Source organism: Rhipicephalus sanguineus, unplaced genomic scaffold (assembly GCF_013339695.2).
Source record: "Rhipicephalus sanguineus isolate Rsan-2018 unplaced genomic scaffold, BIME_Rsan_1.4 Seq7157, whole genome shotgun sequence".
Taxonomy (NCBI): Eukaryota; Metazoa; Arthropoda; class Arachnida; order Ixodida; family Ixodidae; genus Rhipicephalus; species Rhipicephalus sanguineus.
The window spans coordinates 1,175-15,135 of record NW_023615834.1 but is presented as its reverse complement, the minus strand read 5'-3'; the positions used below and the strand labels follow the sequence as shown (position 1 = coordinate 15,135).

General features: G+C 49.9%; 2 non-coding genes across 2 annotated transcripts; one reads left to right on the top strand and one right to left on the bottom strand.

Moving 5' to 3' along the window:
* Positions 1-11,089: 11,089 nt before the first annotated feature.
* LOC119378173 (U5 spliceosomal RNA) lies at positions 11,090-11,215 on the top strand. The gene has a single exon (XR_005180943.1). It is a non-coding gene; the product is annotated as a U5 spliceosomal RNA (small nuclear RNA).
* A 2,294-nt stretch (positions 11,216-13,509) lies between these two features.
* Positions 13,510-13,635, bottom strand: LOC119378172 (U5 spliceosomal RNA). The gene has a single exon (XR_005180942.1). It is a non-coding gene; the product is annotated as a U5 spliceosomal RNA (small nuclear RNA).
* Between the last annotated feature and the right edge of the window lie 326 nt (positions 13,636-13,961).

The window sequence follows — 13,961 nt, the reverse complement described above, 5'->3', positions numbered from 1 at the left end:
GCCTGTCACTGTATCTAAAAGAGAGGAAAGCCAAATCGCTTGACGACATGCTTGAATTGGCTGATCAATTCTTGGAAGCGCAAGGTGGCACCAATTTAGTTAAAGTCAAAAGAGGGTCCCGATGATCCGAAGAAATTGGCACCGGAAGAAATATGGCGTCATGCTGCTTTTCCTGCCGTTGTCGTCTCCCACATTTCTGTATTGCTATCGTGTTTGCGTTGCTCTTGGTCCATGTCGTGTCGTGCCTACCACCAGCGGATCCCCTACCTCAGACTATCGCGACTGGACATCTAAACTATGTTTTCTGGACATTTCGGCTCGTTCTGCCTCCACCATCCGTGAGCTTCGATGTGAGCCTAACCGTCGACCTGTTGCGGTCTCCCCTCTCAAGAGCTGGCCCTCTCTCGCCTGTCCGTGCTTACCACAGCTTTCTCCTGACTGGTGTCTCTCCTGAGCAGCCTGGCCCATCCCTAGGTGACATCTCCCCCAACCCAGGGCCAGCAGTATGTGCACGCTGCGACATACGTGTATACGACCATCAAGCAGCGCTTTGTTGTGATGACTGTGACCGATGGTGCCACCGTCAGTGCGTGTACATGTCACTCCAAGAATACCGATGCCTCGGCGGCTGCAACATCTCCTGGGTATGTTTCCGGTGTACCTTGCCCCACTTCCCTGATGACATTTTCCATATCCCACCGTTGCCTTCCATCTCAACACCCGGTCACCCGTCATCCCCGACGGCCTCGCATTCGAACCACTCGGTGGCCACCCCCCCTACGTTCAGTCCCCGCGCGAAGACACTAACGTTTTGGTACAACAACTGTCGAAGTGTCCGCAACAAAATGGTGGATTTACATGCGCCTTTGTCTGCAATCCCGCCAAATACTGTCGTGTTGCTTACAGAAACCTGGCTCGACGCAAGCGTGACTGACAGCGAACTTTTCGACATTAGCGGGTACACAGTGCTCCGGAAGGACAGGTGTGGCCAGGGTGGCGGCCTCTTGATGGCTTTGCCAACTCCTGCAAAAGTGAACCGCCGGCTCGACTTGGAACACGTTGATCTTGAGGCTCTTTTCACTGCCCGCCTTCACTAAAGGATGAAGTGTATAAGCACCTTGATTCATCCCTTTCACTCGCCTTGAGCAAGCAGTATACCAACGTTCTGGTATTCGGTGACTTCAATGCTCATATAGACTGGACTTCACACAATGACCCCCTCCCTCACGACCTACTCCTAGATATCATGACATCAGCCAACCTCGTCCAGGCATGCCTCGAACCCACATACTCTTCACGAGATGGTACCTCCTCCTCCCTATACCTTGTGTTCGTGGCCAACCCAACCCGAGTAACCTCCTGCACAACAAGTGAGGGCCTGTCTAGCGGACAGCGATCATCGGGCCATTGATGTGTGCTACACTGCAGTGTTACCCCGAAATGGGTACCACGCTCGTCAGCTGTGGAAATTTGACCAAACTGACCATACTCGCCTAGCAAGCTTAGCGCACTTTGCACCTTGGTGCATGACCTCATCTGGCCACGACTGCCTTGGCAACTATTAATTGTGGTGCGACATGTGGCAATCCAACGCGAGTGTGACATCGTGCACCCGAAAGTCCAAGCGAAGGCACCGCCCATGGATCACCCCAGAAATCACGAAGGCAGCGAGACAAAAATGATTGCTGTTTCGGAAGGCCTCCCAAACACAGTGCCCCATCACTTTCCAACTGATGAAGGCCCACCAGTGCTCCCTCAAGGCAGCGATCCTACGTAGAGCATCAGCGCTACACCACCAGGCTAGCTGAGAAAGCTACAGAGAACCCCAAGGTGTTCTGGTCTTCACGTGAATAGTCTTCGGTCATCACGTCACCGCCCCAGCTTCAACATCCAGGGAAAACTTGTTGACCGCCCCTGCGGAAGTCTCTGCTCTCTTTGCTGAACAATTTTCTTCCATCTATGTTCAAGGCCTCCCGCCGATGACAGCGAACTACTTGAAAAAGTTCTCTCCATGTGATCAAGGCACGCATCCAACTCAGTTTCCCAACGACTCGCGTGATGATTCGCTCCTTATCTCAGCCACTTTTTAACCAGAAGCACTGTCCTCAGCCATTTCCAAAATCAATTCATCTCCCAGCCCCGGCCCCGATGGCATGGCGCCCAACTTCTTTCGACTGCTTGCGCCCCAAGTGCCTGTATCCCTGTGCACTGTGTTGCAATCCCTACTTGACCATGGGACCTGTGCCCGCCTTCTTGGAAACGTGCCCTGGTTACCCCTGTTCACGAAGGGAAATCCAAGCCCTCTAACAATCCCAAGAACTATCGTCCAATCTTCATTACGTCGATCATATGCCGCACGTTTCGAACGTGTTATGAACAGCCAACTCCTTGACTTTCTCGAGCGGACAAAGTTTTTTCCCGCCTCGCAGCATGGCTTTCGCCGGGACCGCAGCTGTGACACAGCCCTGGCTACCCTGAACCAAATCATAAGTCACAATCTTGACAACCGCACAGAAACCGATCGTCATTCAGCTCGACCTGAGCAACGCCTTTGACCCCCTCAAGATTTCCCCCTTGCTGGACAAGGTGAAGGAATCAGGAATTCGTGGATGCCTGCTCAGGTGGCTGGCCAACTTCCTGATCGGGCGCAGCCAACGTGTCTTATATTGTGGCGCCCACTCGAAGAGGATACCTGTGCCCTCAGGAGTGCCTCAGGGTTCTGTCCTTGCGCCGACCCTCTTCCTGATATACGTCAACAACATGCCCCAGGACAACCGCTTCCCCCTTGTGCAGTACGCGGACGACACGTCCATCCGTTCCTTGCTATCATCATTGTCCCTCCACAAGTGAGGATCTCCAGGAGTACCTAATGGTGATCGACTCCTGGATCATTTCCAACCACCTGAAGCTGTCCCCCGATAAATGCAGTGTAATGAAGTTCTCGAGTGCTCGCCTGCCTGCCAAGCCCTCATACACTATGCGCGGTATCCCTCTTCCCACGGAGGCTCACTCCCCCGAAAATGCAGTGTAATGAAGTTCTCGAGTGCTCGCCTGCCTGCCAAGCCCTCATACACTATGCGCGGTATCCCTCTTCCCACGGAGGATTCACTGAAAATCTTAGGTCTCACGTTCACCACCACTCTGGACTTAAGCCTTCAGGTTGCAAGCGTCGTTGCTAAGGCTCGCCGCGTCCTCGGCTTCGTGTCCAGAGTCTCTAAACCATGCGGTCCCGCTACATTTGCCCTTCTGTACACATCACTCGTGCTGCCTATCCTTGAATATGGCTGCGCCGTATGGTCACCAACCAACAGCACCTTATCGCCCGCATCGAAAGCGTACAAAGAAGAGCCTCGCGCATCCTCTACGCACGCTCCATAAAGTCTCCGCCGGCGGACTACGCTACCCGCCTGAAGATGGCCAAGTGGCGTCCTCTGCGACAACGTCATGCTGTGACCCAAATGCGCCCTGCTCTGTCGTCTACTCGATGGCTCCCTGGCGGACACCCCCTTATCGTCAGCAGTACGTGTGAATAAACGCTCGGGTCAGCCGGAGCCTCTGCATACGCAAACTAAGCGTCACGGCTCCTCCGCCATCCCAGCCGCCGTACGCGAGTTCCTCACTCTTCCCATGAGTGTTCGCGCACCTCCCCCTCGCACCAGCGAAGACTCCAAAATCTCTGCTCTCTGTACAGTCGCCATTTGTCCAGCGATTGGTGATGACCTCACCCTCCACCCCCTCCCCCTTTTTTTCTTCCTCCATTCTTTCCTTTTTTTTTCTCTCTCTTTCTTGCCTTCCGGTGACGGGCTAGCAGACGCACGCGCGTAAGGGTCTTTCCTTTCTGTCTAGCCTCGCACGCCACCGGAGGGCTCACATTGTTGTGCAAATAAAAATATTAAAGACGATAGTCTTTCTTGGGGAACTTAAACGCAGAAATTTTGGTCTGTCTGTCTTTCTGTTTGTCGGCACTTCCCTCGATTCAGCCACTCGGCCAAAGTTGAACCCCCTGCACAAGGGCCAGCCATCGTGAACGGCTCACTAGGTTCATACTTGTCTACATGGTTGATCAAAAAGCTAACATTACGCATATCTGAGGCGCAACATCACTAGATAAGTATTAGGTGGTGTGTTCCTTTAATAGAAAATATATAGATACGTAATTCTAGAGACCCTAGTTTCTTAAGCTGCGCTGAAAATGCGACTGCGCCGAAACTTGGCTTCCACCGTGCCCTCTGCGCGAGCTCATTGTTGTGTTTCGTTTCAGTTCAGTATTGCACTGTACGAGTGCCATGGGGCGCCGCTCTGCCATTCCTGCTTTACCCAGGCGACGTGAATATAAAATAGTGTGTGGAGAGTACTCGTTGAGTGCGGACGTTTCTTCTGCTTCGGCGCTTCGCGCCAAACCGCGTCTTCGGGCTGGCTGGCGTCCCCGCCGTTCGCGTTGGTCACCGCCGTCTTGCCTGCTGCTGCGCCGGGACTACCAGCCCGCAACACAGCATTCACGTTTCCCGACGTATTGCCAGATGGCGTTCATATCTCACGCAGCGCCTCTTCTATCGTCTTTACATGACATTTGCAGCGAAGCACGCATATACGCGGCCAATTTTATTATTATTATTATTATTTTATGGGGGCGGAGCTTCTGCACATGTACTCCTACGCGAAGTAGTCCGGTATGGCGCGCGTTTGGCACCGCTCTGGAAAGTGATGGCAACGCGCAATCAGCGTTTCATATTGACGCAGACGCCGCTTAGCGTTCGAGGTACACGTAAAAGGCGCGGCTTTCTCACGCGTGCAAAACGCTTAGTCACAACGTATAAAGTAAAATAAATATTACAAATATCTATCCGGTGTGACCGTCCGGTCTCACAGAGGTACATGTATAGAAAATAAAGAAGTATATTTTATATCTCGCGCTAAAATGCGGGCACATTGTGGGACTACATTCATTAGCGGTAGGATATGCGCGATTTAGCTCTGTAGCCTTCGCTCCATTGTAAAGAAAAGTTTTCCGCTAGTATATGGACGATTTTCAGTAGCTGGTTTGAACAATTAAAATCAGAAGGCGCCACAGGCACCTGGCCTTTGAGTCCCTGGAACCTGGCCTTTGGCAGCGCTGCTCAGTGTGTCTCCATCCGCGCCGTGTTGCCGACTCGGTGTCCCCGTAGCGTCTGGGTGCATGCCTTGGGCAAGTAAAAGTAAGCAGACAGCACCGCTTGAAAAAAGTCAACATGGCGGCTATAGATGCGGAATCCTTCCACCTCGAAGTTATCACGTCGTCGTCGTCGTGCGCTGCGTGTTCCGTAAGTTCGAACCCTACGCTTTTATTCGCTTTTCATTTGCGTCCTGAAGCTTCGAGAGCAATGTATTCGTCGGTATTTTCCAGTGTTTCCAAGATTCCAGTGTGCCAATCCTCGGGGACAAGGCTTAGCTGGCGTGGCCAAATAAACACAGCTTTTCTCAGTAATAAAGACAAAACGTACCTCAAACCTCCCCAGCGTGTGAAGACACAAAGCGATAGCCGATTTCATCGTTTATTTATTCATGTCAGTACAGTGGGCAAATAGCAGCGCGAGTTCGGATCGAAGCGGGCGGTCGCGTCTGCATGGGTGCTGCCATGTTGGCTTGTAACGGCAGCTACTGGCGGTTGCTAATGCAATAATTAAATGCATACGCCATAAATGCAAAATAGAAAAAAAAAGCATATCACTTATTGCTGTGGCGTAGTACGTGCTAAGCAAGCGCAAATGTATCAACCTTGTCAACTTTTAGGCGAATAAATATATGTCGAACTATATAGTCGGATACAACTTTAGAAGTCCGCGGCATTTCCTCCTGAAAGGCGGATGCACGCAAGCGTGCACCAATGAGCGCGCACTCCAGACTGACGTCAACAGCCGGACAGCCGGTTACCACGCGCCTTAGAGAACAATGCTGAGTGCATTAGCGGGACTACTTCTTTAGTCGCGGAGGCGATCGGCTGCGCAGCAATCGGACTTCTGGGCGGGGCCTCTTTGGACTTCTTGAAGGAACGCTAAAGAGGAAAACGATTTTTCTCATATTAGTAAAGCACCCTTTCACTATGCCAGAAAAACCACGGTTGCTGCGAGAAGACGCTTAGTAAGCGAGAAAACGCGCAAAAAACAAATGTGGGTGACGACGCCACTGGAAGTTTCCGCACCGTTCGCCGTGACGTCACATGCTTTGACGGCGCCTACTAGGGACTACATAGTTCCTAATCGGTAAAAATAAGTACATTGTCCTCTGAGGGAGCCATAGACTAACATACCAAGTTTGGGGTAATTTTGTTGAGCCAATGGCGCCAAAATACGATAAGTACACTTTGAAAACCGCGACGTCACGCGGGGAGATTTCGGCGGGATATTTAGAAATGAAACTTTGAACTTGATTTTCTCATGTATTATTAAACTTATGATGGCGAAATTAACTACATTAGAGTTCTCAGAGCACAATTTATCGATCTAAAACGATTCATTGTATCTCTTAGTGTCCCTTTAGGTTGTATCCCGCTATGTGTTTCTCTGCGCTAGCATGTGACTTGGCTACACCCTGCTGCAATTTGCTTGTGTGGTACGGCCACGGCTGCTTCGCTGGCCAAAGGCCAGTTGCGATCACGTGATCGAACATTGCCGCGCCCCTGCGGCGCTGCGAGAAATCGTCTATGAAATCCACAGTGAAAAAATTGCCGAAACTTACGTGCGACTGATTCGCTGTCCGAAGGTTTTCACGGCGTGGAACTAAATGGAATTTTAAATGCGAAGCATTTCTTTGCGAACCTTTGGCACTTTGAGCGTTTCTATCTACGTATATATCTATCTATCTAGCCGCCTACGTCTGGGTGCTCTCATGATCGCCTCCTTAACTTGGTGTAGACCAAGATGGCCTGGGAGGGTAAGAGGATTTGACGAATATGCCTGTCGGGTCATGACATGAATAACGTGAAAATCCCGTTGCGTACGTTGTCAAACCCTTTCCCCCAGACACGTGTGGCCCATACCGTTTACCACGGGCCGCGGTGTACGGGTATGCGCCACAGGGTGTTGACAGTTTATATCTACCCAGGAACGGCGAGAACAGACATTGGTAATTTCAATGCGAGAGCGTTAAGAAAACCGACATCGGCAGCGTTGACTCGACGAATGCAAAGAAAGAAAAATATTAGGATCCCAGCGGGAATCGAACCCAAGCATTCTGCCTGGCAATCTGGTATTCTACCACAGAGCCGCGCCAGGTCTTCAAACTGGTTTGGAAAAACAGCCTATGCAGGCGTAATGTCGGTGCTACGTCAATTGTGGTTGTGGTGCTGGCTACCTAATTGTAGAAGAACGCAATAAACAGTACATATGTACTCCTACGATACAGGTGTAATATCAGATTAACGTCTGTGGTGGTTCCAGTGTTGGCTCCGCTTTCATAGCAGTCTAATAAAAAGTTACATTTGTATTCCTACGATTTAGCGAGCCATATTTAAGCATTGCTCGACCCCGGAGGAATAGATTAACAAAAGTTACGTATGATATTCACATGATTCCACCATAAAGTGCACTTAGTTTCGCTAATACTGAGGTATGTACTCAAACGTGAGGGCTGACGTTACGTCGCACCATAAGTTACCCTTTTAACGCCAAAAATGCCGATGTGCATGGTTGGGCACATAGCTACTACACTTACAAAAACACGTTGATCCACCTCGTAACGCTTGGCTTGAAGTCATAAAATACAGCATAGCAATACTCGCTAACTGCTTCGCATGAAACAGATTCCCACAACGCGTGGGACCTGCCCAATTTTTTTTGGTATGCGACTATAAATGCTAGAATTATCGAAAATAAAGGTTCGTTGTTCTTTAAACTAAAATATTGCCTCGGCTGAACATGTGTGTCTGAAAATTTCTGCATTATTTTTCTGGATATTTCGAGTTTATGCTAAAACCAGCGACAAGGGATGGTTAAGCGAGGGGTCAATGGGCAGCCAAGACCTATGCGAGAACGACACTAGCGCAAGATTTCTTATTGTCGGACCGTCTTCTTCGTTTTTGCCAAAATTAGCATGGGAGGACATTGGTGTGGCACGGACATGATTAGCGGATCATCGCATGAATAACGTGGCGTACTAGTCGCTTACTCCATGAAACGCTTTCCCTCGATCGGGTGTGGCACGTACCCGCATACCACAGCCCATGGAATGCGGGTATGCGCCACAGGTAATTCACAGTCTATATCGGCAACGGCGAGAATAGACATTGTAAATCTGAACACGATTGCATTCAGGAACCCGTGTCACAGAAAATCCGGTGCCAGCGAAGGCGGCGTTGTCACTTAGCGAAAAACCTCAGTGAACGTAAAGAACAAGAAATTCGGCAGATCCCACGTACCGTGGGAATCGATATAATGCGAAGCATGCGGCGGGAAGGCGACTGTGGCGTAATTTTTTACATTGAGCGAGACATTACGAAATGACGCCAAAGATAGGCGCAAATGGTATGCGCACACGCATATGTTGAAGAGACGCACATGTGTTATATAACAAGTTGTTTACAGTTGCGTAACGATGACAACACGCGGCGACGCGGTAGGCCGGTATGTAGTGCCTATACTCGTCCGTTATGATGGAGAACGCACGCACGTTTCACGAACCTCTGTGTGTGCATGTGCGGAAGGGGTTCTTTACAGTCCTCACGTAGGTAGCGGCGAGCGCAATGTATTTTTTATTGTAACTTATGTGCGCAACGCAGACCTCGCCGATTCTGCAGCATCTGTGTGTGTTCGGTGTCTGGCGCCCGGCGAAGTGGGTGCGGCCTACGTTGAAGTTGCGCATCGCGTGTTCTCATATGTGCCCACGCCGCCGCACCTGCAATGAAGCCGCTTTCTGGGGACGTCACATTCGAATCCCGTGATTGCAGTTGGCTCATCTCTCCAGGTTTCAGGAAGTGCTAACACGCCAATTTCTTTAAGCAGACCGTCTTTTTCGAGGCTTTTTTAGGACACGTCGGCACCTGAAGTCGCCTTTTACGTTGGTGAAGTATAGGCCGTCAAGGCTGGTAGCCCTGGAAAGTGCTCCGTATAGATCAACCGCAGTGGATGACGCTTATCGTATCCGATGACTACTGGGCGTATGTGGCTCTTTGTGACGCATATTAGTTATGGTGCTTGCTTGCGCAATAGAAAACTGTGCACTCTTACACGAGATATTTTTTGGCATATGTCGCGGTTGTGGTGGTCCGCAGTCCGACGGGCACTCATTTCAATTCTATTGAAGGTGTGCGGTAGTGATGTGATTCGTCCTGGATGGGACGACAATGCCTACCGTGGACGTTGGAAAGCCACAGTCGCAAGAGGTTACCGTGTTCGTCACGCTCGATGTACCACAAGGTGATGCATGTTCCATTAACGAGGCCGTCGCTCACGCCGATGTTGGTCGTGATTATGCACGGCTTGCCGATGCTCCGGTAAATTGAGACCGGCAGGCCACCCATGTTGCTTGCGTTCATGTTGGTCACCTTGGTCAAGGCATCCCTGTGTACCTGCTCGTTCTTATAGTCAATTATGTTATCCCATCGGGGATGACATAACACGTTGTCCGCAGCGGCGAGGCAGCGGGCGTTATAGCGGTCGACGTCCGCAATGCTGTAGCATTGCTGTAGTATGCCGTCAGGGCACTTGGTGGCGGCTTCTTCGCGTGCCACAAGTGGCTCTCAATCAAACTGACGTCCTCCTCGTCAGCATGAGGCCATCGCCCAGATTCATATGAAATGAAGAGAACACTGCGTCATTCTGGCGGACCACGTGGACGAGTGGATGGCACTCGAGCGTCTTCCAGGGGTGTTCTGTCTCCAGCGCCCTCACTTGCCTTGCGTTTCAATGTGTTACGTTCGCCGTTGAAGTGTTCATTGGGACTGTGAATCACCTGTGGCTCATACCCGCACAACATGAACTGTGGTATGCGGGTATGTGCCACACATGACTGAGGGTGTTAAGAATTTCCCCTAGCCTCACGCGGGGCCCCCAACCAACAGTAGCTCCCGCGGAGTCCCCAAAGACGAACATCTCAGCGTTGGGACGCAAGTCCGTTTTCTACAGGGTCGTAAAGCGTCTCTCACAGCCCCCCACTATACCCCACGCAGGCACGCAGTCCTCCCCTCCTGTCAACGTAACGGTACACCACACCGCCCTCTCGGGCACGGCACAAACGGCGCGAAGGGGTTGTGGGGCTTTCCTGGAAAGGCATCGGGACTGCGCACGTGGCGTTCAACAAGTGAAAATGGAAACAAACAGAAGAAATACCACGAGGGTGAGAGAGTGGCCGGTGCGGGGGAACTTCGAAGACGAGGCAGAGACTTTTGAGCCACGAACCGAGAATCGCGTCTCAAGACAGTTGTAAATTCTGTAAATAAACTTCTTGTTCTATATTGTAATCGAAGCTTTCATAACAGAGGAAAGGATTTCAAGACGTACGCGACAGGCGTTTTGTGTGTATTCATGTTATGACCAGTGAATCGTGTTCGCCATACACTGACCCCCTGCTATGCCAATTTCGGTATATTACAAGGTATGGAGACGACTAGGAGAGTGCCCAGACGTAGGCGGCTACATAGATAGATAGATAGATAGATAGATAGATAGATAGATAGATAGATAGATAGATAGATAGATAGATAGATAGATAGATAGATAGATAGATAGATAGATGCTAAGACAGAGGTGTGTCAAGAAGGAAGGAAGGAGGAAAAAGTTTATCGGGCGAGTGTGTTTGGGCAATTATTCGCACGCGCTCCGTACTGCTACCAAGGGGGTTGACTGCTACTCACGCGCTTCCAAGCAAACTTTGATGGATACGCGGCTGCGTTCGTTTATCGTCGGTATTGTGGCATAAGCTGAAAACAACATTGCAATGTTCACATATGTTCGTTAAAAGGTGTATGCTACACAGGCAAACAGAGCAGCAGTACGGTTTTGTAAGAAAATAGGTGTCGAGAGTTAAACGCCCGAACCTACAAACAGCTTGTGCATATCCTTGGCCAAGTAACCGCGTCCTTTTTCAACACATCGCAATGAGGGCCAAGTTTGGGCAATCGGTCAGGTCCTTCCTCAGCTGCAGCGCACTAATCTTTCGCCTTTTACTAAAGATTACCGTGGGAAGGACACTCGAATGAGCCTGTAGGCCAATTTTTGGTGAGGCCTTGCCCGTTTGGGCGAGGCCTAATGTTGAAGCCTAAAGAAAGAACCGAAAGTGAAAGCTTCGCGCTAACCGCCGAGAATTGCTCCGCTACTGTTCATCTGATATTTTCTGTTGTTTTCTTGTGCCGCCCCCCCCCCCCTATTCACCTTAGGGGGGGTGCGCAGTCAGCCCCACATTGACATAATAGGAGGGGGGCACGGCGACACGGAGGGGGGGGGCGCAATGTCAGCTCCATACATCGACAAAACTGGGAGGGGGGGCGCTGCGACGAACCTTTGCTGCCCCCGCCCCTGAAGGGGAACACAGCGCACGCCTATGCCAACAAGCCCAATTGAAGCTGCGCTGAACGCCATGTCTTCGCGCTTGATCCACATGGCTTAACCTGAAGAGCAAGAAAGAACAAAGAAATCCTTAGTGACAACTTGCTGAAACTTAGGAAATATAGTGCCTGAAGGAAGGGGCGAGAGCTTCGGTGTCGACGGCTTTCACGGAGTGGAACATTTTTTTTTTTTTTTTAGCAGCGAAAGCTGTTATCACATCACAACTGCAGTGGGTCAGTTCGCCGCCGCCGCCGCTGGTGTCCTTAACCACTGTCGCGCGAAATAAAAAAAAGAAATAAATAATTATGTCCGGGAACCGGGCTCTCTGCGTGGCAGTCGAGTATTGAGCACAGAGCCGCGCTGGTGCTTGAAAGTCCTTCGCAAAAAGACCCTATATAGGATTCATGTCGGGCAAGGAGTCGCGTTAACATGTGTAATATAGCGTGGCAGAAGAGTAAAATAACAATCATGGGGATCACACAATGCTAATTTCGCAACGAGTGTGTGGTTTAAAGCTTCCCACCCACTGCAAAGTGGCAGCCATAATTCCTCATCATCATCAGCCAATGCAGCATCAACAAAGTGCACCTAATGCATTACAAATGTGTAGCGGGTATCCCGCTTATCCACAGAAAAACGAATACAGCTGAAGCCCTTTATAAGAGACATGCACCAGGAGCAGTTCTTGTCCCTGGGTCTTATAAGCAGGGTACCGTGTTTTCATTTTCTGAACAACCTCCATTTCTAGGCACACTTGTGTTTCTTACCCCAATTGTCTTGCATCAGTGTCTCTTATAAAGGTGCTCAACTGTAATGGCATAGTGAGTGCTTCCCTACTTCACAAAATTATGATTTGTGGCGTTGTGGATACCTTGCATGTGTAGTTGTATTAGTTTCCCGAAGAGAGTTTAGAATGGGCTCTAGAGAGGCCGCTCTGACTGCACTGCGTACTCCGCGCAGGCCTGGCGTTTTTTTTTTTTTTATTCGTGTTCACAATATAGAATTCCACATCACTCCATAGGATGTCAAAGAGAGAGAGAGAGATCAAAGCGGTGGTCCTCAGCGACGTTTGTGAGCGCGAATTATGTCAAGGTTAGGTGGAGTTTGTGTTTGCACTGCTCCCTTTGGCGCCGCTATGTGTTTTCGCGTGGGAAAACAGTTACAAGGTCCTGTGGCTCGCGCGCGTTCACTATGTTGTGAACGGGGCGACGTTTGCCCTTTCGCATTTCTAAAAACAACCACGCAATGTACGTATCGTCACGCCGGCCGTTCTCCAAACAACCTATCAAACATTCATTTTTCCTCGTGTTCGGCTCGCTTAAAATAAAGGTCCAGCAGTTTCCGCTCTGTGTCCGCCGCGGTGCACAGTGGTTACGGTTGTCGGCTGCTGACCCGAAAGTCGCCAGTTCTATCCCACGACTCATCATAAAGTTAAAGGTACACTAAAGTGAAACGATGATTGGTTTGGATTGATAAACTATTCTCTGAAAATTCTAATCTCGTTAATTTCGTCATAAGTTTATTAGTAGAGGAGAAAATCAAGGTTAAAATTGCATTTTTAAATTTCGCGCCCAAAACCCCGATTGTGACGTCACGCATTTCAATGTGTACTTGTACTTTGGCGACATTGCCTGTAATTTCCTGAAACTTGGTATGTTATGTATATGGCCCCCTCAGAGGTCAATGTACTTCATTGTTCGATTAGGAGCTGCGTAGGCCCTAGTAGACGCCGTCATAATCTATGACGTCATGGCGTTTGCTGCAGGAATACCAATCAAGGTGGCGGAGCCACCCGCATTATCTTACGCGTTTTATCGCGGCAAGCATGGCGATTTTGGAATGCGGAACAGTGGTGTACAGATATCAAATTATTTCCCCCATTACTGTACTTTTAAGCAGGACACCAGAAGGCCCAAATACGCTCTCACATTCTCATCCTTCGTGTGTGATAAGCTTAAACCGAATAAGTCTTTCTTTCGATCTGTACATTAGGCCTCGCCCAAACGGGCAAGGCCTCTCAAAAATTAGCTTACAGGCTCATTCGAGTGTCCTTCCCCACGGTAATCTTTAGTAAAAGGCGAAAGATTAGTACGCTGCAGCTGAGGAAGGACCTGAGCGATTGTCAAAACTAAGCCCTTATTACGGTGTGTTGAAAAAGGACGCGGTTACTTGGCCAACGATATGCAAAAGCTGTTTGCAGGATAGGGCGTTTAACCCTAAAGATTTATTTTCTTATAAAGAACTTTCCTGTTTTGCTTGCCTTCATAACATACACTTTTAATAAATATATGTCAATATTACCGTGTTTATCTTATGCCACAATACCGGCGATACACGAACGCAGTCGTGTGTCCATCAAAGTTCGCTTGGAAGTGCTTGAGTAGCGGCCACGTGGTAGCGGCACGCGAGCGCGCGCTATTTCATTCACCGCGTACTTCGCGGGCT